We start from the raw sequence: 23,484 nt of genomic DNA on the forward strand, positions 1-23,484 counted from the left end.
GCATATATGGAAGATATCCTTGCCATTAAAGGCAGCAGGCGGCTTCTAGACACAACGAAGATAGGAAGAATTTCCAAGCGAGGATCCACATCAATTTAAGCCGCCAACGGTATAAAATCCATCATGCCAAAAAGAGGTAAATTTTTGAAACAATAAAAAACACTCGCAGGCAAGGCAACGTGTGAACAAGAGGGAAGACACCAAGGAGAAGGTGTAGGACAAACAAAACGCCTTGCAAGCAAAATAGAGAACGTAGCCTAGAAGAGGAGGGAGCCTCACGTGCAAAGAAGTACAGGGTAAACTAGTGCAAGGAAAGCTCCAACTCACTGGTGCAAGATGGAAACAATGACAAAGCTAAGCTTCAATTTGAAGTTTTTGGTCAAAGGCATGGGGCTCCACGCTGATTAAAAAAGGATGCCATCAAAGACCATAGTAGGGGCAAGACACATTCTACACATGCCAAGGAATAGAGCAGACGCCATAAAAAGGAAGGAGCTAATGTATGGATCATTTGCATCAAATGGAGGACAGACATTTTCTTTCCAAGTGAAGCAACGGAGGAAGCCACGAGTTGCATTGTCCCACACGCTAGGTGATTATGAACTTTCATTGCTTTATAATAATGAATGCTCAAATAGCAAATATCAGTAGTCCATGATTGTGGACGTGGAGATGTATGTTGGTAGACCCGTGCACGTGGAGACAGCTCGCAAAGGAAGGTTAACCAAATTTTAACTCTCAAAATGCGTTAAGAAAGTGACACTTGGCAGATTGTGAGCCCACACGTAAGAGCGGAGGATTGAAGATAAAAGCCTCACGGTGTTACAGGCCCAGCGTATGCTTGTAAAGGACTGTATCCACATATGATCGAAAGGAGATTTTTCAAAGCCTCTGGTGCTACGACGGGAAAGTCTCGCGTATGAACGAGAGATGCAAATAATAGGCTTACGTTCTTACGTCCAGCATAAAAGCGTAAACAAAATTTTGAAGGTTCAGAAGATATTATTAAAATATTAATAGACTCATATGTGTGTGAGGGCATAAAGATATTTCAACGGGATGGTGATATGAATATTAAAAAGGATTAATGAATTAATATATTAATTATTTAATTAAAAATATTTCAAAAATGGTGATGGCAGCCAATCAGATTCCAACAAGTGGCAAAGGGGTAGAGATAAGTGAATATAAAATGAAAAGTCTAAATTTGAATGCATGAAAGTAAAAAATGGTTAAGTTTTGAAACATTTAAATTTTTATATAGTTGTGACTATATAGAATTTTAAATTTTTTTCCATTTTAATGCCAAAGTTCAGTCCAGGGGCCTGTTTTTCAAAGTGCCATAACATGGGCATTTTTTATCAAAAATGGGCACTTCAATATACCGTTGGAACCGAGAGAGCTTGAATTTTTCAAATGCGGGGTCAGATTTTGTATAGGTCTATAGTGGTTCAAGTTATGAGCAAATTTGTAAATTCTGGGGCTTTCTCAGTAGGATGAATAGATTTAATCGTGAGTCATCAGAGGTGGTTGTAGAGTAGTTATAAAGGCTTGGTAAGGTCTGAACATGAGGGAAATCAGTTATAGAACAATTTCTTGCCTTTTTGAAATCATTTGCTAAACTGATTTTCACTTTTCGCCGTGAGTAAAATCAAGAATCAAATCAGTTAGTTCTTCAATCATAATTTCTAGTATTTTGATGCTTTTAGAGCTAGAACTAATTGAAGATTTGATTTAGCACTGAGGGAAAAGATTTGAAGGTTGATTTTAACCTGTTGAGAAGGTTATTCCAGGTTGACAGATGTCAGTTGCATTTGCAATCCAAAAATTTCTCCCTTCTCTTATATCTACTTCATTTTTCCTCATTTGGGGGGGTTCCAGTTTTTTGTGACTGAGAAACCATTGTTGGTAGGAAATTTGCAATCATTCCATGAGACCATTTCTTTGGATCTAGAACTGTGTTTCCACCTCCATTTTTCAGCAATTTCTCTGATGTGAACAGCAAGTGTAAAGATAATACAGATAGTCCAGACATGTTAGGTGTTTTCATGTTTTGATTGCATGCTTTTAAATGTATTTTTTCAAGGAAATTAATACAAAGGAACATGAATTTCATTAGTTTCTTTCTGATTCACGTCTGCCTTATTAGTGATCTTCAATGTTTTACAATCTCTGGACAAAGATCTTAGGTTGTAATTGCAGCTCCTTAAGGTTGTATGTTAGTTCATTTTTTCTTATAACCCAAGAGGTTATGTAAATGCTCCTGAGAATCAACAGGATTGTAGGTTTGTTGATGGGGATATCATGCAAGAATGAGGTTCAGATTAAGCATAGATGTACATTTACAAGTTAGATGGATAGATCAGATATCTGAAGATACACATATGTCTCAGATATTTATATGTATGCATTTGATTCATGGATTTTCCCAATAGATAAGACACTGGTTGTTTATGGGATCACTTGTTCATGTTGCTGCATTTTAGGGGTTTTGTTGAATCAACATCATTAATCAAATGATCTTTACTTTTTATGTTGAAGAGCTATAATAGAATGCCCTCACTCAGCTTATGAATGCCATGGATTTGGATTTAGCTAGTGCAGATATATGTTATTGGATGAGTCTTCAGGGGAAATAAGGGTTTTATCTACTTTGAATAGATTTAGTGTATGCTTTGACAACTGGTACCATATAAGGAATCTATAGGTTCACCCGCCTAGGTTTTGCAGAGCCTGAAGAAGAAGGAGTATAGCCTTATAGTTGGCTTGGTGTCTGAATGGGCATGTTGAAAATGGGAGTTAGCTGCCCCTAGATGTGTCTTGTTCTCATCAAGGTAATTAGAAACGGGTAACGTTTTGAAACACCAATAGGCAACACCCAAGTTGTTGTGTGAAGCCTTTGGCTACTAGTCTTGCCTTGTGTTTCTCTACTTTTCCATCAGCATTATATTTTGTTTTGTATATCCACTTAACTCCAATCATATCCTTGGCTTTAGGAAGATCTACTAAGTACCAAGTATCATTCTTTTTCTGTTGATTGAATTTTTCATCCATGGCTAAAATCCATTTGTCATCATTAATAGTTTCTTCAAAATAAATTGAATCATCATGTGCTAAGAGTACAAAATTAATGCATATATCATCATTTTTAGCCTCTCGTAATTCATCATATATGTTTCTAAGACTTCGTGTCTTCCTTGAAGTATTTATAGATCTTAATCTTAATGATGCAAGTGTTGGATTAGATGATTTGTTACTATTAGTGCTTGCTAGAGTAGTAGTGTTTTGAGTGTATAGGTGCACTTTTAGTCCACCATTTTTAAAACTTTTAAAGTTGCCTCCCATAAAGAATTTCCCAAAATTGTTCCCAGTATGCTTAACAAAGTTTTTATGAAGGATTGAATTATTTCTGAGTCCAATTACGCAAATGTGGAAGCAATAGAAGTCAAAGTTTATTTTTCTTCCGTGGAGAAGCACATTTTGAATTTTTCGTAATGGAGTATTCAACTTGGGATTTTCCACCAAAGGAAAAAAGTAGAGTGGAAAACTCATTTTCTGCTGCACCTTTCATAGTCATTTTTAGATTTTCCATGGGAGAAGCACTTTTTGAATTTTCCACAGTGGAGTAGTCAACTTGGGATTTTCCACCAAAGGGGAAAATTACAGTGGAAAACTCATTTTCTGCTATGCCTTTCGTAGTCATTTTCAGATTTTCCATTGGAGAAGCGCTTTTTAAATTTTTCGCAATGGAGTAGTCAACTTGAGATTTTCCACCAAAGGGAAAAAGCAGAGTGGAAAACTCATTTTTTGCTGCACCTTTCGCAGTCATTTTTAGATTTTCCATTAGAGAAGCAAATGTTTCATTTTCCATCAAAGGGAGAAGCATAGTGGAAAACTCATTTTCCACTATGCCTTTCATAGTCAAAGTTCAGTTTTCCACATGAGGAGAGAAAAGGAAAATCTCAATCTAAAATGAAGATATATGGGGTCCAATATCAAGATCACTACAGAAAAATAATTTGGGAATCAATTTACATCAAAATGGTGCCCACTACATGAGAATGGAAAATTGAAGATTGGGTGCACTTTTCACACTCAAAAATGGAATTTCCACCAAGCATTAAATCCACAATAGAGAGATGGAAAAGAGCTCTTAATCGATTAAACAAAGAATGGTAATCTCATAATGATTTATTGCTTAAAGACTTGGATATCAACATGACATTAAAAATGAAGTAGAAAACACATTTTCTGCTATGCCTTTCATAGTTAGTTTGGAGTTTTCCACAAAGGATGAATTAGAGTATTTCATAGCTAGTGACCTGATAGTAAAGAAGACGTATTGCTTGTTAATTATTTTCAAAGTGCAGCTATTACTAGAATGTGTGAATTTCACCTACAACAAAGAAGTGGAAAAATGAGAACTTGGTATGCTTTTCAACCTTCATTTGGGATTTTTTGCCACAAGCATTCAATAAAATCACTTCCAAAATTTGGCAAGGAATAAACATGGCAAGCACGAAAGATAACATAGTGGAAAATTAAAGACATCTGGATTACATAACATGTGAAAGAAGAGTGGCTGAAAACTTTATCTTATCAATTCTGATTTTGCAACAGTCATATAGACTGGCATTCAGTAGCTCATGTCTTTTGACTCGATGATTATTTTTCCTCTTTCTCTAGTCAAAATGAAGATAATTAGGTTTGAAAAGACATATCCAAAGATGATCTCAATCCAATAGTGGAATCAAAAGATATACCCCCCAAAACATGACCCATTTTTACTTGGGAGTAGTACTTATTTTGCTATCTGCTCAACAAAGGAAAGATTTTGAAATTGATTTAACATATTTAAATGTCAATTGTTAAAATATAATTTAAATATGTTAATATATATCATTATTAAATTTAAAAGTTAATAAGCATATCATTTTTCACAAGGAAAAATATGAGAAGTCGAAGAGACAAGATCAGTTACAAAACTAAAAAGTCACTGGAAGAGACCAAACGGTTGCTGGAGAATATATTTATTGTAAAGCCTTTTCATTTGAAGGGGTTCTTCTTTTCTGCAAGAGTAGCTATTGCTAGAGTAGAGGGGAGATAGAAGTTTATTTTATGCATTTCATTTCATGCATTGATTTCTATAATAGATTTGGCCAGAGTTGTAGGAAAATAAAAATTAGAGCATTGTGTTTGTTGTGTTCAAAACAAAGAAGAGTTTTTGGGTTTTATTTTTTGAATATACTCAATCAAAGCATTTTTGTATTTGTTTTTGGACATTATCTTGCATCTTATGTAAAATAATGAATGTGTTGTAGATCACAATATTTGCATATTTTCCTATTGCATAAATGTAAATATTTAATCTTCATTTCTTCATTGAATTCACATAATTTGCATCCATATTGCATTACTGGTATCAAGAAGTCATAGGAATTGTGGGTTCTTGGAATTTGATAGGTTTAGGAACTAAAATCTGCTTGAGTTAGTTTTATCTGGGGCTAGCTTGGTTTTTCTCTTCCATCCTCGGGTTAAGAACGTACCCAATTAGTTTAGGAACAAAAAAATTCATTAAATATCATTGATAAGGGAGCTGTACCTTTCAATTTAGAGGAAATGTATCAATCTCATGATAGATTATCCAACTATTGGTATCAAATTGTTTCTCATAGGTTCGGACATGTAAGAGTTACATTGAAAAGAACAATCTGTTTACAAATAGAGTGGTAGGTGCCCTTGTAGGTGTTTTAGGAACATTTGTTTGTGTTGTAGAATGCACATCTTGAGTTTCATTTTCTTTATTTTCTTGTGGAACACTAGCTATAGCCGTAATTGACTGATCTAAGCTACCATCCCATGCTTCCTCATCTAGAAACTCAACATCACAACTTATTATTAATTTCTTTGTGATGGGATTGTATAGCTTATATGCCTTGGATTGTTTACTACATCCCACAAATATGCACTTCTCTCCTCAATCATCCAATTTTTGTCTCACTTCTTGAGGTAACAATGAGTATCTCAGACAACCAAATATTCTCAATTGTGCTATATTGTTCTTCCTTTTGCTCCAAGCTTCTTCTAGTGTTTTATTTATTACTTCTTTTGTTGGACATCTATTTAGTATGTATGCTAAAAATGCAACTGCTTCAGACCAATACTCATTTGGTAAGTGTTTCTCCTTTAACATACTCCTTATCATCTCCATAATTGTTCTATTTTTTCTTTCCACTACTCCATCTTTTTATGGAGTGTACCTTGCTATAAATTGTTTTTGTATGCCAAATTTCCTTTGCAAAAAATTAGAAAATCCTTTGATATGTATTCTTCACCTTGATCGGTTCTTAATGTTTTAATAAAGTATCCACTTTCTTTTTCAACTTTTACCTTGAATTCTTTAAAGATAGTAAATACTTCTGATTTATACTTCACAAAATAAACCCAAAATTTTCTGCTGAAATCATCAATAAATGTCAAAAAATAAAGTTTTCTTCTTAAGGATGGTGTTTGCATTGGACCATAAAGATCTAAATGGACTATCTCAAGTGGATGTTTTGCTCTATAAGACTTTCAAACAAGAAATTTTTCTCTATGTTGCTTTTCCAAAATGCAACTCTCTCATATTGTCTTAAGTGGCTCTATTGACGGCAACCCATAGACCATTCATTTCTTATATAAGAGTTGTAACCCTTTAAAGTTTAAATAACCAAACCTTAAATGCCATAGCCAAGATTCATTTTTGTAAGATTTGAGTGCAGATTCAACTAGTTTTGCAATTCATTTGGCTCTAAGAATAGTTCACTTTGGATTTTATGTGGGAACATTCTATTTTGAGTCATTTCATCTTTAGCAATCAGCCTATTGCTTTGTCTATTATCTAGAATCAAATATTCATCATTTTCAAAATATATTCTATATCCCTTTTGTACTAGTTTCCCAATGCTAATGAGATTGTGTTGCAATCTAGGAACATAATATACATTAGGAATTTCATTTTCTTCACCTTTCTTAGTTTTTATGCTAATTGACCAATTTTCCCACCACTAAAATTTGATGATCATTCCCCAACTTAACCTCTGATTTTATTAATTCATCTATTATTGAGAATATCTCCCTAAACCCACTCATATGGTTACTACAACCACTATCTAAGAACCACACTTCTTTAGAACTCTCTTGTGCAACATTGAATGTTACCAAGATGGTATTTTGATCACTAGTGTTGGGTTGACTTTCATTTGTAAAATGTGCCTTTTGCCTATTCATGTCATATTGTCCTTTTCTACACTTAGACGTGAAATGCCCAAATTTATTACAATAATGACATTGGATGTTAGATTTGTCATACCTTTCTCCTTGATTATGGTTGTGAGGATGGTTGCTCCCCCTTCCTCTTGTTGATGTGAAATGGGTTTGTGAGCTTGATTCTGGCCTTCTATTCTCAAACTATGGATTTTCTCTTCCTCCTCTTGGTGTAAAATGTCATTTGCCTCTGTTGTAATCTAATTTTCCTCTTGTTCTTCCAAATGAAAGTAGAGTCTCAAAAGCATTCTCCAATGATGAAGTTCTCGAAAAATTCAACCTTTTTTCATGTGATAAGAGAGAACCCATTAACTCATCTACTGGAAGCAATGAGAGATCCTTAGATTCTTTAATGGTTACAACTCTTGAATCAAACTTATTTGGTAGACTTCTAAGTATTTTCTCTACAACTTGTTGATCCCCAAGGGTTTCTCCATAAGATCTAATCTGATTTAATATCCCCTTTATTTGAGTGAAGAATGAGTCTAATGAATCTAAATCTTTCATTTATAAAATTTCAAAATCTCTTCTAAGATTTTGTAACTTTGAAGTTTTTACCTTTCCTATGCCTTGGTATGTTGATTACAAGTTGTCCCATGCTTGTTTTGAGCTTGTGGGAGTAGCTACCTTTGGAAATATTGCTTCCTCCACTACTTGATGAAAAAAGAATAATGCCATAGCATCCATTTTCTTATTTTCCTTTAATAAATATTTTTCAACTTGTGAAAGAGCTTGATACGCCTACTGGTTTGCTAGTTTAGGGAACCCACTTTCAACTAAATTCCAAACATCCTGAGAATGAAAAAGAGTTTTCATTTTGATGCTCCAATAATCAAAATTTTTTCCATTAAAATTTGGAATTTTTGGTTGTGAAATACTTCCACTGGTTCCTGCCATGATTTAATAGTAAAACTTTATCTCTTGTAACAACTACAAACCCTTTCTCTTCCTTCCTCACATAGAAACTATGATCTCTTCCTTAGATCTTCAGCTTTACTCTCATTTGGCCTTCACCCACAACGACATCTGCCCATAAAAAAAATGCCTAGATTTTCTACAGCTCTGATACCAATCTGATAGATGGGTAAAGTAAAAATAACAAAAGACATAGAACAACACAATATGCTGCCACACAATAAAATATATTATATTTCATTCACCATGATCTCACATGAGTACATAGTGCCCTTTTATAGGAAAGCATACAATATTCTAAATAAATATAGCATTAGCCAAGAAGAAAAAACATCTATAAACTTCTAGAAAATATTACAGCTGACAAAAACTTTTGGAAAATACTTTAACTGACACACCGTAAACCTAAACCTAATAATCAAGAAATATAGTTTATAAAATGAGAGGTCTAGAACTCTCCATGAGAAGACAACAATAAATAAAGTAGTTGGAATAAGTAAAATGGTAGGGGAGATTAAAAAGGATAGGCTGGAAGCCTATGTCACCAAGAGATGATAATACTATGTCACCAATATGAAAGTGCTTAGGGGAGAAACTGTCTATCAGTAATAAAAGACATAAATGTAGAGTATAAGAAGACTACAGAACATATCTACACAATCAATACATAACCTAATTGATCATGTGTAGAAGGAAGAGACTACTTGTCATTGCGAGAATACTAAACTTGACTATAAAAATAGGATAAAATCTTTATGAACAGCTAAGGACGTGCTATAGAAAATGAAACATGTCTATACATAGAAGGGGTACTAACTAGAGATTAGAAGGGTTACTTGTAATGCCTAAAAACAAAAATGCTTTCTCCCACTACTTCTTGTTGTTGTAGAGTGGTTGTCCTAGTACATAGATGAATGATGCTTACTTCCTACTAGACTTATTCATGTTAGGGAGAACAAACTCTTGTTATTTTAAACTACTATAATCCATAAGTAGAGAAGGATGGTATCCAAAATCTCTTATGTAATTGAAGAGCCATTCATGGTTGACACCTTGCCCGATTCCCTCCTAGTAAACAAGAAAATTAATGCTAGCTTTCATGTCAATCCAAAATATGGTCAAATAGAGAAAACAAGGTCAAAATATATTTTGATACCTAATATTTATAATCTAACTTTGATTTAGTCATTCATAAAGAAGGATTTCCATCGAATTGTTCATATAAACTTTAGGCTACATAATCTAGATAGTCTATGAGTACTACTAAAAATATTGTTGTATATACCTTCTAGCTAAGTTTCATCAAATAATTTTGCACATAAGTAGGTGATATCCTAATGGGTAACCTATTATTTTACCATGCATGCTATCAGAGACTTTATGATAGAGCTTTAATTTCTCCAAGTGCATTCAAAGTTAAAGAGCTTTAAAACCCTAATGATGGCTAATCGAGTCATGTCCTCAACCTCTTTTAACATGTGGTTCCATCACTTGGGCTTAGTGGCACCTTTAAAAGCTAGTGTTCTATCTTCAAATGCATGAAATAGAATAATAGCTAACTCCATAATACTAACCTATAGAAATACTAACCAAAGTATAGGCATAAAAACAAAGGATCTTAGGCTATTTGTAGTTACTCGCAAAACACCTAGAAGGGACTTGGTGCTCCAAAAAAAATTTGGTAGGATGATTGACAACATATTATCAAATCAAATGGATATGATGTGAGAAGAAGTGAATAGGAAGAAACTAAGATTGTAAAGAGTTAGAGGAACTAGTAGAAAGATCTTAATCTTCCCTCTAGGTTGCAATCTGTATAAAACTAATTTTCTATGTATAATGATGGTAGCCTAGCACCTATATATGGATCAAGATAATGAAAATGATAATACTACTTAACTTAATTTCCTTAAACATACATTCTAATTTTTACTATATACGTGCTTAGCTATGTATTATAAATTTTAAAAATACTTCTACTTCTTGTTTTAGAGGTATATTTGATTGATCCTAATATCTTGAAAACTATCAACTAGTTTCAATGTGTCTTTCAATTTGGACTTTAGTTTGCAATTTGGTTTTTTATTTTTCAGTACATTAATAATAATTTGTGACTCTTCAATCATTAAATTGCTAATGGTTACCTCAAGACATATCTTCTAACCTAAACATCATCCCTAAGTGTTCAACTCTTTTTATTAACCAAGAGTGTTAGTCTAACTCGATAATTAACCCTAATCATGTAGCTCTTGAGTTAGTTTAGCTTTGCCTATCTTGTTGGAGGTGCCCAACACTCCACTCATGCTTGTCTACTTTCTTTAGTACAAGTTAAGGGTGTATTTATTAAATTAGACCAATTGTTTTTCATTTAAGTATCCCATATGAGAAGGAACCTTCTTCCTTGTAGGTATTTCTTAAGTTATTATTTTCTATTTCTATTGTATTTTCCTCTACTTATGAATCAAAGATGACATGTCCATAATTTTATTTGAAAATAATTCAATTTCTCTCTTTCCTTAATTTAGAGGAGATATTTTGTATTAATTGCTACAAGTCTTAGATAACACATGTTTGGGCCATATTTTTAGAAAATTCCATGGATTATTTAGAAATGTTGTTTGAAAATCAAACATTTTACATACATTTATGAGAGTGTCTATCTCTTCCCATCATTATGAATTTATAATCATTCCATATCCTTTCTTAACACTATATTCATGTTCTTTGATCCAACCCAAAATAATTTATCGTTCCTATCTATTTATGTTGCTTGTCTACATTTTAAAAATTGACCAAAGATTTTTTTTTCCTCTATTGTTAGATTAGTCTTCTCCACAAATTTCCATTGCCAACTAAAATGAATTATTATAATATTAGAAAATTTCATATTTAAATTTAATGCAATTTTTTATAAAGAATATTTAATATTTTTTCCTACATACAATCATTTATATATTTAATTTAGTGTCCACATCATCAAAAAAAATTAATATGCATTATTTACATAAAAGAAAATTAATATTTTAATGTAAAATCTACCTTACACTAATAACAATATAATATTATAATTTATAATTAGATAAATAAATTTAACAAGTAATATTTTGAGCTAACCTTGAGATGTTGATAATTTTGTCTAGCATCATTAGGGTCTATTCAAAAATTCCCCTAGGTCATCAAAATAGGGATTTTCATGTTCATTTCACTTTCAAACTATTGTTATAGAGAAAATATTGAACAAGGAACCATTCTAGAAATTCTTGATAGTTTTATATGGAGAATAAGTAATCTATATCTTTTGGGGTGTTTTAAATATTTTCCAAATCTTTTGAATTTTAGATGATTTTTGTGAATCTTCTAATTTAAGTCTCTTTTTCTAAATTTAGTTTTGTAAATTTATGAATTTGGGCATCACACAAGACTCTAGAAAATTTCTTTTTTGTCCATTTCAAATGTCATTTATAAAATCATCTCATGATGATTTTAGATGTATATTGGATTGCCTTTTTTAGAATATTTAAAATGTTGTTAGAATGAAAAGAATTGGAGAAAGAATTTGTGAAGTCTAGATAAACTATTTAACTTTAATTTCAAGACTCTTTTTCTTAAAAAATATATAGAATGTTATAAACGTGTTTAGCTAGATAGGTAAGAATATTTGTGAAATCTTCATTAATTTTTAATTTCATGAATGCATTTTTTAGTAATAACAAAAAGTATTTTTAAACAAAAGTTAGTGATAATTAGTTTAATAGGGTCTCTTCTCTGTTAGGCTTCTCTACTATGAAAATATTGTCCTTTATTATAGAAACTATATACACTTGTCATTCCCTCTAAATAAGTCAACTATTGCCCTTAACATATATGTCATTATTAAATAACCTCTTTAGAACTAGATACTATTTATTTTAAGATTATTAATTTATATCTTTTGAGGATTTTTTTTTCTAAATAGTTTCATATAAGCAAAAACAAAATAATTTGTATTTAGTGATACTTTTAAAAGAGATGGGATGTTTATTGTATTTTTGTATTATTTTTGGAATGCTTTACTCTCCTTGTTAAAATATAATACATAAGTCTCTGAGGCTTTTTGAAGCGTTAATGTTAAAGATTATATACATATTTTTAAATATATTTGTCAATACAAAATTATTTATTCATATTTCAATAACAAATATAAGGTTTATTTAGACATAAATATTATTTTATAGCATACAAAATGGTCTAATTATTCAACTATTGAGAACAAGAGTAAAGTAAAACTCTCACACGAACTTCTTATCATCTTAGGAAATTTGAAGGGTAGCCCCACTACAATAATTAAGAAATGTAAGCAAAGTGTTAGAGGATCAACAAATAATATTGGAAATCTATAGTGAGTAGAGAAGATTAAAAATTATACTAATGACATTGTTGGTATAAATATATTTTATAATTAATACATAGAAAATATGGGCATAGATAATTATATGATGTTCATTCTATTGGCAATCAAAATTGTAGCCCTGATTTTGAGTACCATTGAAGAAATTAAGCCCTATAAGTGCTCTTTAATGCATTTGTACCTGATTGTACTTGGGAAGCCCAAGAGGTGTTTAATGTTTTCAACACCTTGCATTTAGTGTGTCTATATGTTTCATGAAGATAAATTGACATTTCGAGCTGTTCCATGAAGTCTTGTTTTGAGCAATTTACAATTCTACATTTTCACCTAAGTGTCAAACAATGACAAGAAACCTAGTTTTTGTTTAAATATCTCACACTTAGTAATTTTTCATGAATTTCCACTTTGAAAGTTTCTAGTGTCCATACCAGAGAGCCCATGTGTCAAATTACAAGTCATTTCGAGTCCATTTGACTAGGTTTTGAATCCCTCAAAGTTGGTTATTTGTTGATGTTGTGCTGATTGTCATGCCTGACCACTACTTTGGTTTTACTGCATATTATGACTTTGTGGTTATAAGTTTCTTTCTGATGTTATGTCTGTGTTATCTGTAGAACTTGGTTTTTAATGTCCTAGGAACATGAGTTTATGTCAGTTACATATTGTTGTCTCAAGATTATCATGTTTGATATCTCTGATTTTACGTTATTGTTGTGTATGCACAATACTTTTGGATTAATATTAGAAAGTTTTACTTCAGTTGTTTTGGCAAAACTAATTTGTAAACATTGCGAGTTATTTATTGGCCAATGTTAAATTCATGATATGTTGTATGAATTTTCTTTGCCTAGATATATTGTTTATAAAATAGTTCTATTTGATTTAATAAACTTAAGGAAATGAATTCAATTGTGATGTTATGTTACAGTTTGTATTTCATGATGCATAGGTGTTAAAAGATTTTCTTGCTTCAAATGAATATGTATTTATACAAATTATATAGTTTTGTTGGTAGAGCATTCAATAATTTGAAGTGAATATGGGATTATTTACTTGTGACTTGTGATATTAGTGGGTTTATTCATCTTAAATATGTATATGTAATTTTAATTAGTTTGATTATTCTAACATATATTCTTTGTATTGATAAGGGCTAAATATCCTAATGGCATTAGTATTTATATACTTTGTCTTCTTTTGGAAGGGGTTAAAACCTGTGGCTAATACCATTTACCTATTGTCTATGTCTTATCAAATGTTTTTGATTATATGAAATAAGGTTTATATTTATAAAACCCAATGGGTTTTGCATGCTATCATATTAAAGGGATTTTTGCATTTGTTTTGAATGCTATGTTTAATGGTAATATGTTTATTGTTTTGAAAGCCAGAATATGGTGGTGGTAATGGGACTATCATATGTACTTGGTCTGCATTGTGTCACTAATGAATTAAATGCAAGATTAATGAGGTTTTATGGCACTGATGGTTTTGATTGCCATACCTTTTCAAGTTGGATTTCTGAGGAAGAAATGTTGATAATTTGGCCTCATTGCTCTGCGAACGCATAACATTTGTGTTCTGTTACTAGAGTATCGACATCATGAAGGGTTTCGGTTGGAAAGAAATACTTGCTTATGAAGTCGAGCAAGGAGATTACTTAGGGGGAGTTATTTGCTATTTGATGTTTGATTTTTTGCTGTTATCTTTCATTGTGGAGGTCAGTTATGAGTTTTGTGTGGTAGCTCTGTGGAGATTTCTTTCAGTTGGACATTTCGGGCTTTTGTATCAAGTTTATTTGGGGTTTTCCACCTACTGTGATTTAAGGTGGGGGGCATTTTCTAACTTAAATCCCTTATTGTTCTTGTAGTGTTAGTTTGTTGAAGAAAATAAGAAATCTGTGGTTAAAATATGCTTATCGATACCCAAGTATGGGTGTATGTAGGATTGGGCAATTGATTTGCCGAGTTCTGTATATATTCATATTTGGATATGGGTAATATATATATTTTCATGCTTTTTTGTTTGCATTTGGGTTTAGTTAATGTTTAAAATATGGGTTTCCATTTTTAGTCTTAGAAGTCTGTGGTTCTTTGTGTGTTTCATTTTCCATGTATGTTGTTGGTATTTTGTCATATACATAGCATACGACATGGGACACAGTTATAATAAGAATAGGTTTTGTTTGAGCTCGATCTTTGGGTAAAATGGTTTATATGTACATATATAAACATACTTGTGTATTCCTTAGAGTCGAGCTATGTGAGAATTACATGCACATGACAGTTATCATGCTGGAAGATTTTGTAATAACATATAAGTTTTAAAACCTTCTATCGAGCTCTATGAGCATCCATGAATCAAAGCTCTCTTATACGATAAAGATGTGAGAGGCTCGGCCTTAATTTCAAATTCACTTAAATTTTGAGCTCATGATCATAGTCAAGCGCTGAGACATTTTGTCAAACAGTTAACCTGTAATGTTAATATTATTGAATCTTCTTAGTATAGAACTGAGAAATTTTATCAAACAGTTAGCATGGAATTTAAATTATGTTAAATTACCTTGAAACGGTAAAGTGTTATGATGAGAATTGTAATATTGTCAATTAGTCGATACTTGTTGAAATCACTTGGGGTTGATGAACTGTCAGTAAGTATTGACATTTTACCAAATACTTTGGATCTGTACTTTGTTTCTTTGATATGCATTAAAAGTCATTGGTTTGGATCTATTACTCTAACTTAAAACTTGTGGAAATGAGAGGTAACTTAAATTGGATGTTTATGAGCGAATGTTGTGGTTTGAATTACTTGTCAATTGTTTTGGTTATATACGATATTTGGAAATTTAGATGGTTGCTATCCTGTGACATCAATCATAGACATTATGATTGTAGATTTCATTTGCAATTTTAAACCATAGTTGAATTTCTACTTTGACAGCATAGTTATTGTGGTCATCGACATATAGGAAATTGTCAATGGAATAGCCGATACCTTGTGTAATCAGGCTTTTTGATATGATTATGTTTCTAGAGTTTCTTATGTTATTGAGATTTTAGTTGTCTTATGCTGTTTGGTAAGTTGTAACTGGGTAGTAGTTTTGTCGAACATGTTTGTGTAGTAATTAAAAAAAAAAGGTTTGAGCTTGTAAGTTGATTATAAATAGAATTTACAATTTGGAATTTTGAAATAAGAAAAAAAAAAAAAAACTTAGCATTATTGATTAAGTTTATTTGTATGAAAATATTGGTAATGATTGAACTATTGTTTACTTGGATGCTGTAGAAAACTGTTTTATGGCAGTACGTGATAATTTAGTTAGTGATTATAGTTAGCAGGGAATTGAAATGAATAACCATTGTATTCTGGAATGAAATGGGATTGTGATATCTACTATATGAAAATCATATGTACGAGAATTGGAATTATATTTCTAACTATGTTATTCTGTTTATTATTAAATTGGAAATTTTTTACAAAAAATTAGATTTATGATATTTGTTTGATGAATGTCATTTAAAATAGGAATATCATATTTACTCTAATTCTATTATCTTATTCATTTTGAAGATTAATCTAGTTTATTATGATAGCAGGGTTCAATTGTGTAGTATTAAGATTTGGTGAATATCGTTAAGGTGATATGTAAGTTAATTATATTTATGAGATCTTAATATTATAGTTTTGTTCCTATTGTTATAGTAATCTAGGTTACTTTTGAAATTGGTAGAATAAGATGTATTACGAATGGATTAAAGGATGTAGTATCATGTTGTATACTGATTTTATATTTGTTGCATGTACATTCTTTTGTAAATCTATTTGATGTGTATTTTAAGAATAGCTGTAATGAACATATATTGGGGTGGTTGAATTTGGTTTATCCTATTTAGTTAATTAATTCAGTGATAACTTTAAAATGAATTGGGTGGGTTAATTACGTTTAAAAAGATAATTGGCCTTACCTATGACTTAAACCTATATGGTTAAGTACGAAGAACAAGGCATATCTCTATTCTATCATTGACAAGTATAATAGAGAATACCATTATGTGTCAACTATGAGTATACCATACATGGATGCAGAATCTTAGTGCCATAACGATGACACCTCAGTATATATATGATTCATTTACGATTTATTCTTAGTGCAAGTTTAATTTTGCATTGTTAAGTAAATGTTTACTTCTTGCATATTGATTTTGGAATTGCACTATGTTAAGTGGATCAGATATCTACATTATGGTTATGTATATGTTTAATCTAACATGTATGCAGGTGGATTACGCTTTTCAACTCAGTGTGTATTGAGCTCCCTTTTGTGTTGTGTTGCATTTCTGTGTGTTTTTTTCAGCTGCTTCAAGTTGTTTAGCAAGTAGCTAAGGACGACTATTGAAGTTACTTCCTGAAACAATACTAGTTACTTGTAGGGTCCATATGTTGGATATAGGTGTTTAAGAATGATGTTGTACTTCATTATTTTACTGAAATCAATATGTATTCACATCATTATGGATATATATTTGGATGATATATTCTTGTATTTTGAGGTTTTTAGATTGAGTGTGGCTCAATCTTTGTACTTGTGCTTGTAATAAGTTGAATTTAATTAAAAAAATTGTTACGTTCTTTCTGGTTGTTCTTTGTTTCAAATTTTCTTGGTTATGCTTAGTGTAGCATTACACTGATGCACATTGTTCTGAATTCTAGAAGGCTCTATTTGACTTGTTATAACTTTGACATAGTTGATCAAAATGATGAAAATCTTTTTGTGTTTCATTTTAGAGGTCAAAGACTTGGTATGTTTCAATTTTGAGCTTATGAAGAATCCATTTGATCATTTTTCAAATGCAATTCAAAAAGCAATTTCTAACTTTTTATTGGTGTCAAAAGGAGAAAAATGACTGCAACCCTTGTTCATGATGTTATCACTTAAAATCCATGATAGGTGAAATCAAATGGATTATACAACTATGTTGTCCTTCAAAAATCTTCAAGTGTGCCAATTTTCAAGTCTTGACGAATCTATCTACGCACTTTCCCAAGTTAATTCCATTTGAAAAAAATGCTTTTCTATCATCATTTCCAGTCATCAAATTCTAAGTTGCCTACTTTGATAGCTCACCACACTTGCCCAGTTATTTTTCATGAGCCCAAATTTCATATTTATACTCTCCTCATGATAGTGAATCAATGCCCCATTTTTTGTTCTACCAAGTGTCCATTTTCCTAGCTTTCAAAGCCAAATCCGAATGCAATTTATCTTTTGACTAAAATTTTTTCATGAGACAAGATTTGATAGGGTAGGAGTATGTGGAACAAGGAACCAGTGTGTCAAATTTGAGAGCCTAGTTAGATGTTATGGTCAGTTTTTTAGGCTAGTTAAAGGACCTCCTGACACAAAATTGATAGTTTGTAGAAAGATGTAAAATGAGCTTCAAATTTGCTTTTAGTGATTGAATTTGTTTCAAATTAGTACCAGAGGGTGAATGAGTCAGTTTTGTCATTTGGAAACAATTTTTTTTTAACCAGACCCACTTTGGGGCCTGACTAATCCTGTCAAATTAATAAGGTGATAAAAATAAGGTGGAGAGATTTAATATATTAAACGGTAGACCTTATTATATGCCCTGCACACAAACTTGTGAAGTCTTTTCAAGAATAGGGTTTTTCTTTTCTAAAAATCTCACCAATTGGGCAATATGAGTCTTACATTCATGAAGCTTTTTCAATGGTTATTTGCTAAGAAGAAGATGCAAATTCTGATGGTGGATCTTGATGCCACTGGTAAGACCACCATACTATATGAGTTGAAACTTGGTGAAACATACTATGCATGGTGGTATCATGTTGCCAATATCCAACTTTGTTAATATTTTTTTCAATGTATCCTATGCTAAACATGAACTTCCAACTTCATGTCTTCACAAAAAGGTTAAGATCAACCAAGGAAAAGAATGGGGTTCTAAAACTTGTGCATCCCAATGTTGAGACTGTGGAGTAAAAGAACATTCACTTCATAGTATGGAGGATGGAGAGCCCTTTGAAAATTCCTTGGTGTTTATGAGAATGTCTTTAAGGCTTTAGACTTGGTTGTAAGTGAAGCTAAGAAGAATAAAATTAGGTTGATTTTGACCCTGTCGAACAACTAAGAAGCCTACAGAGGGAAAGCACAATATGTGGAGTGGGGGAAGGAGGTTGGTTTAACTCTCAAATCTAATGATGATTTTTCTTGATCGAACCCTTGAAACCTATTTCAAAGCCCATATTAAGGTTTGTTAAATAGGGTGAATATAGTGACAAACATGATATACAAGGATGATCCCACCATCTTTGCATGAGAACTCATGAATGAACCCCATTATTAGTCTAACCTATTTGGAAACACATTGCAAGCATGGATAGAAGAAATTGCAGCATATGTAAAATTGATGGATTCAAAACATATGTTAGAAATAGGAATGGGGGGGATTTATGGGTTTTTAGCTCCATATAGACTACAATTCAATACATATAGTACCACTCAAGATCAGGGTACAAACTCCATTAGAAATCACAAGGCTTTTGGTATTGATTTTTAATCTATTCATATCTATACAGTGGGCTAGATTGATCAATACATTATTCTAAAACACCTACCATTTGTGAAGAGTTGGAAACAAGCTCATATTGAAAATGCAAAAAAGACTCTAAAGATGCCAATTCATTTTGCTAAATTTACAGTATCTGAGAGATATGGAGGATACAACATTAGCTATAGAGAGACATTTATAAAGACTACATATGGAGATTGGCAAGAGGTCCACAAAGAAGATGAAGATATCCATGCAACTATGGAAGAGGATAAGTCACATGAGATGTGGGTCAAATGTTGAAGAAGCATCCCCATGTTTTGATATGAAGGGAAGAATTCCTATGCTTAAGAGTGTTTCCATTTTGTGTCATCCTTTTAAGACTTTATGATGTGGAGGCAACTGATATATAAAAATCTCATAGCAAATCCTTCAACCTAGATTCAAGATCTCTTATTTGAAAGTAGATATATATCTTCCCTCCCAATGGTTAAAATCTTCTATGAAAAGGCACATTCTCATAACTATATTTTCTTTAGTAGGGACTGGGGGAGCCATATTTTAAAATGAAGATGCCCATGTGAGTAAGGAGAACCCCATGTAGAGCACTACACATTGGAAAAGTAGGGAAGCAGATGAATGCAATAGAAGATCATTTAGAAGCAAGAAAGGTAGATATTATATTTAGCATATGTTTGTAATCGACTTAAAGGAGCAGCAATTTAGATTATGTCAAAGCCTCACGTCAAAGAAAAGATAGAGTAAGCTACCCAATATAAAAAAAGAAAAGAAAGAGAGACTAGTGAAAGAGAAGATGCACCTAAGATTGTGGTGCTGCAGTAGTGGTGGGGAGTTGAATTTGAGATTAAAAATCATCCAGCTAATATAGCTAAAATGGATTCTAGTTATAAGACTCTCATTCCTGATTCATATCATAGGAAAGTTGGTTTTAATGTAGTAGGGGTAGTCAGTGCATGGAGAAGTACATACATTGAAGGATAGAGTATACACCAGCGATCATAAAGGAGAGGAGCCTCATGCCCAATGCATGAACCCTTAAATTTGGCACTCTATCAAGATCAGATGTAAATAAATTGAATGGTCACTAGAATTGGTGATTTTTATTCCTTTTACCTAAGAAAGGCAATGCAAAAGAACTGGAGGAGGAGGAGGCATACATACTCTATTTGACTCTCTTTTCACAAGAGAAAGACATTGCATAACAAGGATAGATGTGTGTGTTTCCGAAGTAATGGACATATGTGAAATGTGGATATAATTTTTTGATGCTTTTGAGTCCAAAGTAGTATGAGAAGCCATTGACTAAAGAGGAACCCATGCAGCAAGGAGATTAAGAAAAGGGAAGAGCCGCATTGATAAAAAGAGGTAATTCATGCATAAGAAGGGCATTTCAAATTTTAGGCTCAGAAAATGAAGAGATGGAGACAAGTCCATTCTTAAATAATAGAGAAATATTATGCAACCAGAGGAGATCTATATGCATGGAGTTTCTCTTTTCCTTTAATCCCACATTGCTAAGGCAAGGTTTCCTTCAATGTGTTTTTATGTCCAAACGCTCATCCTCAAGATGTCTTTAAAGGCAACATCTTTTGAGACATGAATAGCTAATGGTGGGCCTAACTTGGATAGCTGGAGGCACAAAAACTATTATTTTGAATGAATGTGCAACTCATGATGATGACATTAGCATGATCAAGGAAGCCCACTAGAAAAGATGAATATTTGACAAAGTTCTATGTTGCCACTAGAAAATGGCAAGGTTTTTTGATAGCAATAGAGCAACCTACCAAAAAACCATGGAAATCTAGGAAGAAGGTCATGGGTCTTACCTAGATGTAGACAACAAATTAGATAATGAAAAGTGGTAGTCAGGTAGTGTGTAGTAATGAGATGATGACAAGGAAATGATTGGACCAACCACAAGGTGCCATGTGGCACAAATTTCAAGGAATGCTATGACATGGAAGATCAAACTTCACAATGCACTAGATGGTGACATTTGGCACATCTGATTGTCATCGCCATGTCACCAAAGAAAACATGCACATCGATTAACATAGTGACATGGTGACCGAATAGAAGATTGACACATGGTGCTGACATGGCAATGAGTTGGCAGTGAAGTGGATGAGTCTGACAATGACACATGGTAGAGGTTTCTAACATGGCACTCTTCTTAAGGTGCTAATGTGGTAGAGAGTAACACATGTTGCAAAGTCACTATGTCATTAATGATGTGGTAGAATGTTGACTAGGATAGCAACATAAAGACTAATGACATGGCACAATGACATGGCATAGTGACAAGGAAAAATAAAGGACCAATGAGATGATGCCATGTGGCATCTAGATGGTAAGTGTCATAGCACTTAGCCAATTACATGTTGACATGTGGTGAGGGTTGGTCAACCAGTTTGACCCAGAGGAGTGTGGTGAATTTTTTTTAAAAATTTAAAATTTAAATATTTTATTATGCCTTCCTTGAATCACATGCAAGTTCTTTTTAAATAAAATTTTGATTTATGACATAGTTTAAGCTTTATAAAATGTCAAATTTTAAATTTGCAAAGTTTTATGAAAGTCATGAACAGTAGCTTGAACTTCAAAGGGGCATAACTAGGGGATGTTTTCACCAAATTAGGCACTCAAATATACCATTAGAATTAGGAAGAGATAAGCTATCCATTTCTTAGCTCAAATTTTGTATAGGTGCTCACCAGTTCAAATTATAAGTGAATTTTTGATTTCTAGGGCATTCTCTCCTAAATGGGCATTTTTCATCATGGAGCATTAAAATCAACTAGGGGGAAAACATTGAAGTTGGTTGAAGCCTAAATGAATTCTAAAAAAAAGCATTGTGCATCGAGAGTTCATTTTTAACCGATTTTAACTTTTTCTTTGAGTAAAAATTTGGCATCAAAATAAGTTATGTTTTTGAATCAAATATCTCAAATATTTCTTGCTTTTTGAAAGACAAAATGATGGGGATTTGATTTACAGTTATAGAGAGAGGGTAGGGAGAGGTTTTTTAGCTTCTTGGGAAAGAATTCTAAGGGGAAACTTGTCATCTTTTGATCAAATCTAGGATTTCTTTCCTTCTATATAATTCTTTTTCTTTCTCTTTGTAAGGGTTGGTTATAGTTTTGAGAAGAAAATTGACTCATTACTAAGACACCATTCTTTTAGCAATTTCTCTTGTATGAACAATAGTAATGAAGAGAACATAGATAGTTTAGATCTTTTAGGTGTTTCTATATTTTAATTTCAAGCATATGAATGTATTATTTCAAAGAAATCAATACAAAGAACAATAAGTGTTGGGTTATATCTTAAATCTTGTCTCCTTTATCAATAATCTTCAATATTTTATGATCTTTGAACAAAGAGCCTAGGTCATAGTTACAGTCCCTTAAAGTTGTATGTTGTTTCATTTTTGCTTATAATTCAAAGAGTTATCTAAATTCTTTAGGATAATCAATAGGGTCGCAATTTTATTGATGAGGATATCAGGTAAGAATGAGATTTAGATTGAACATAGATGTCTATTTACAAGGTGAATGAATAGATCAAATAACTGAAGATACAAATATGTCTCAAGTATCAATATGTATGTGATTGATTCATGGAATTTACCAATAGATAAGGCACTAATCAGCTACAGAATCATTAGTTCTTACTACTACATATTTGGGGTGTTGCTAAATTCAACATTATTAATCAAATGTTTTTCCTGCTTTCATGTTGAAGAGCTAAAAAATCTAACCCTTACTCAGCTTATGAATTTCATAGATTTTCATTTAGCTATTATAGATCTATATTATTTATTAGTTATTAGGAGATATAAGGGTTAAATCTTCTTTGATAGACTTGAGAGTATGTTTTTGCACTGGTACCATATTGATTGAATTTGAGGTCCACCCGGCTAGGTTTTGTAGAGCCTAAAGTGGAAGAAGGGTCAAGCCTTATAGTTGGCCCAATTTTTGAAATTCTATATTAAATATGGGAGTTAGTTTCCCCTAGATGTACCATATTCTCATCGGGGTAATTTGAAAACTATAGCATTTCAAAACACTAACACATTCTAAGACAATATAACTACAAATACAAAAAAATATTAAAAAAGAGTAGGACCAGTTTCCATCCAAGACTAGTTTGTTTCTAGTGAATTTGTTTAGAATCATTGGTACCATTTTCATAGGTCAATACTTTTTTCTAACCACATGATATAATTTTAGAAATATTCCAAGAGTGCCTTAAGTTTAATTTGAATTCTTCCAA

The 23,484-nt window shown here is 32.1% G+C and overlaps 1 pseudogene; it reads left to right on the forward strand.

The window, feature by feature from the left end:
• The first annotated feature begins 456 nt into the window (after positions 1-456).
• Positions 457-19,488, forward strand: LOC149570258 (mannan endo-1,4-beta-mannosidase 6 pseudogene; annotated as a pseudogene).
• The last annotated feature ends 3,996 nt before the right edge of the window (positions 19,489-23,484 follow it).

This window comes from Cupressus sempervirens, chromosome 3, assembly GCF_028749045.1.
Source record: "Cupressus sempervirens isolate cs-2001-9-10 chromosome 3, ASM2874904v1, whole genome shotgun sequence".
Classification (NCBI taxonomy): domain Eukaryota; kingdom Viridiplantae; phylum Streptophyta; class Pinopsida; order Cupressales; family Cupressaceae; genus Cupressus; species Cupressus sempervirens.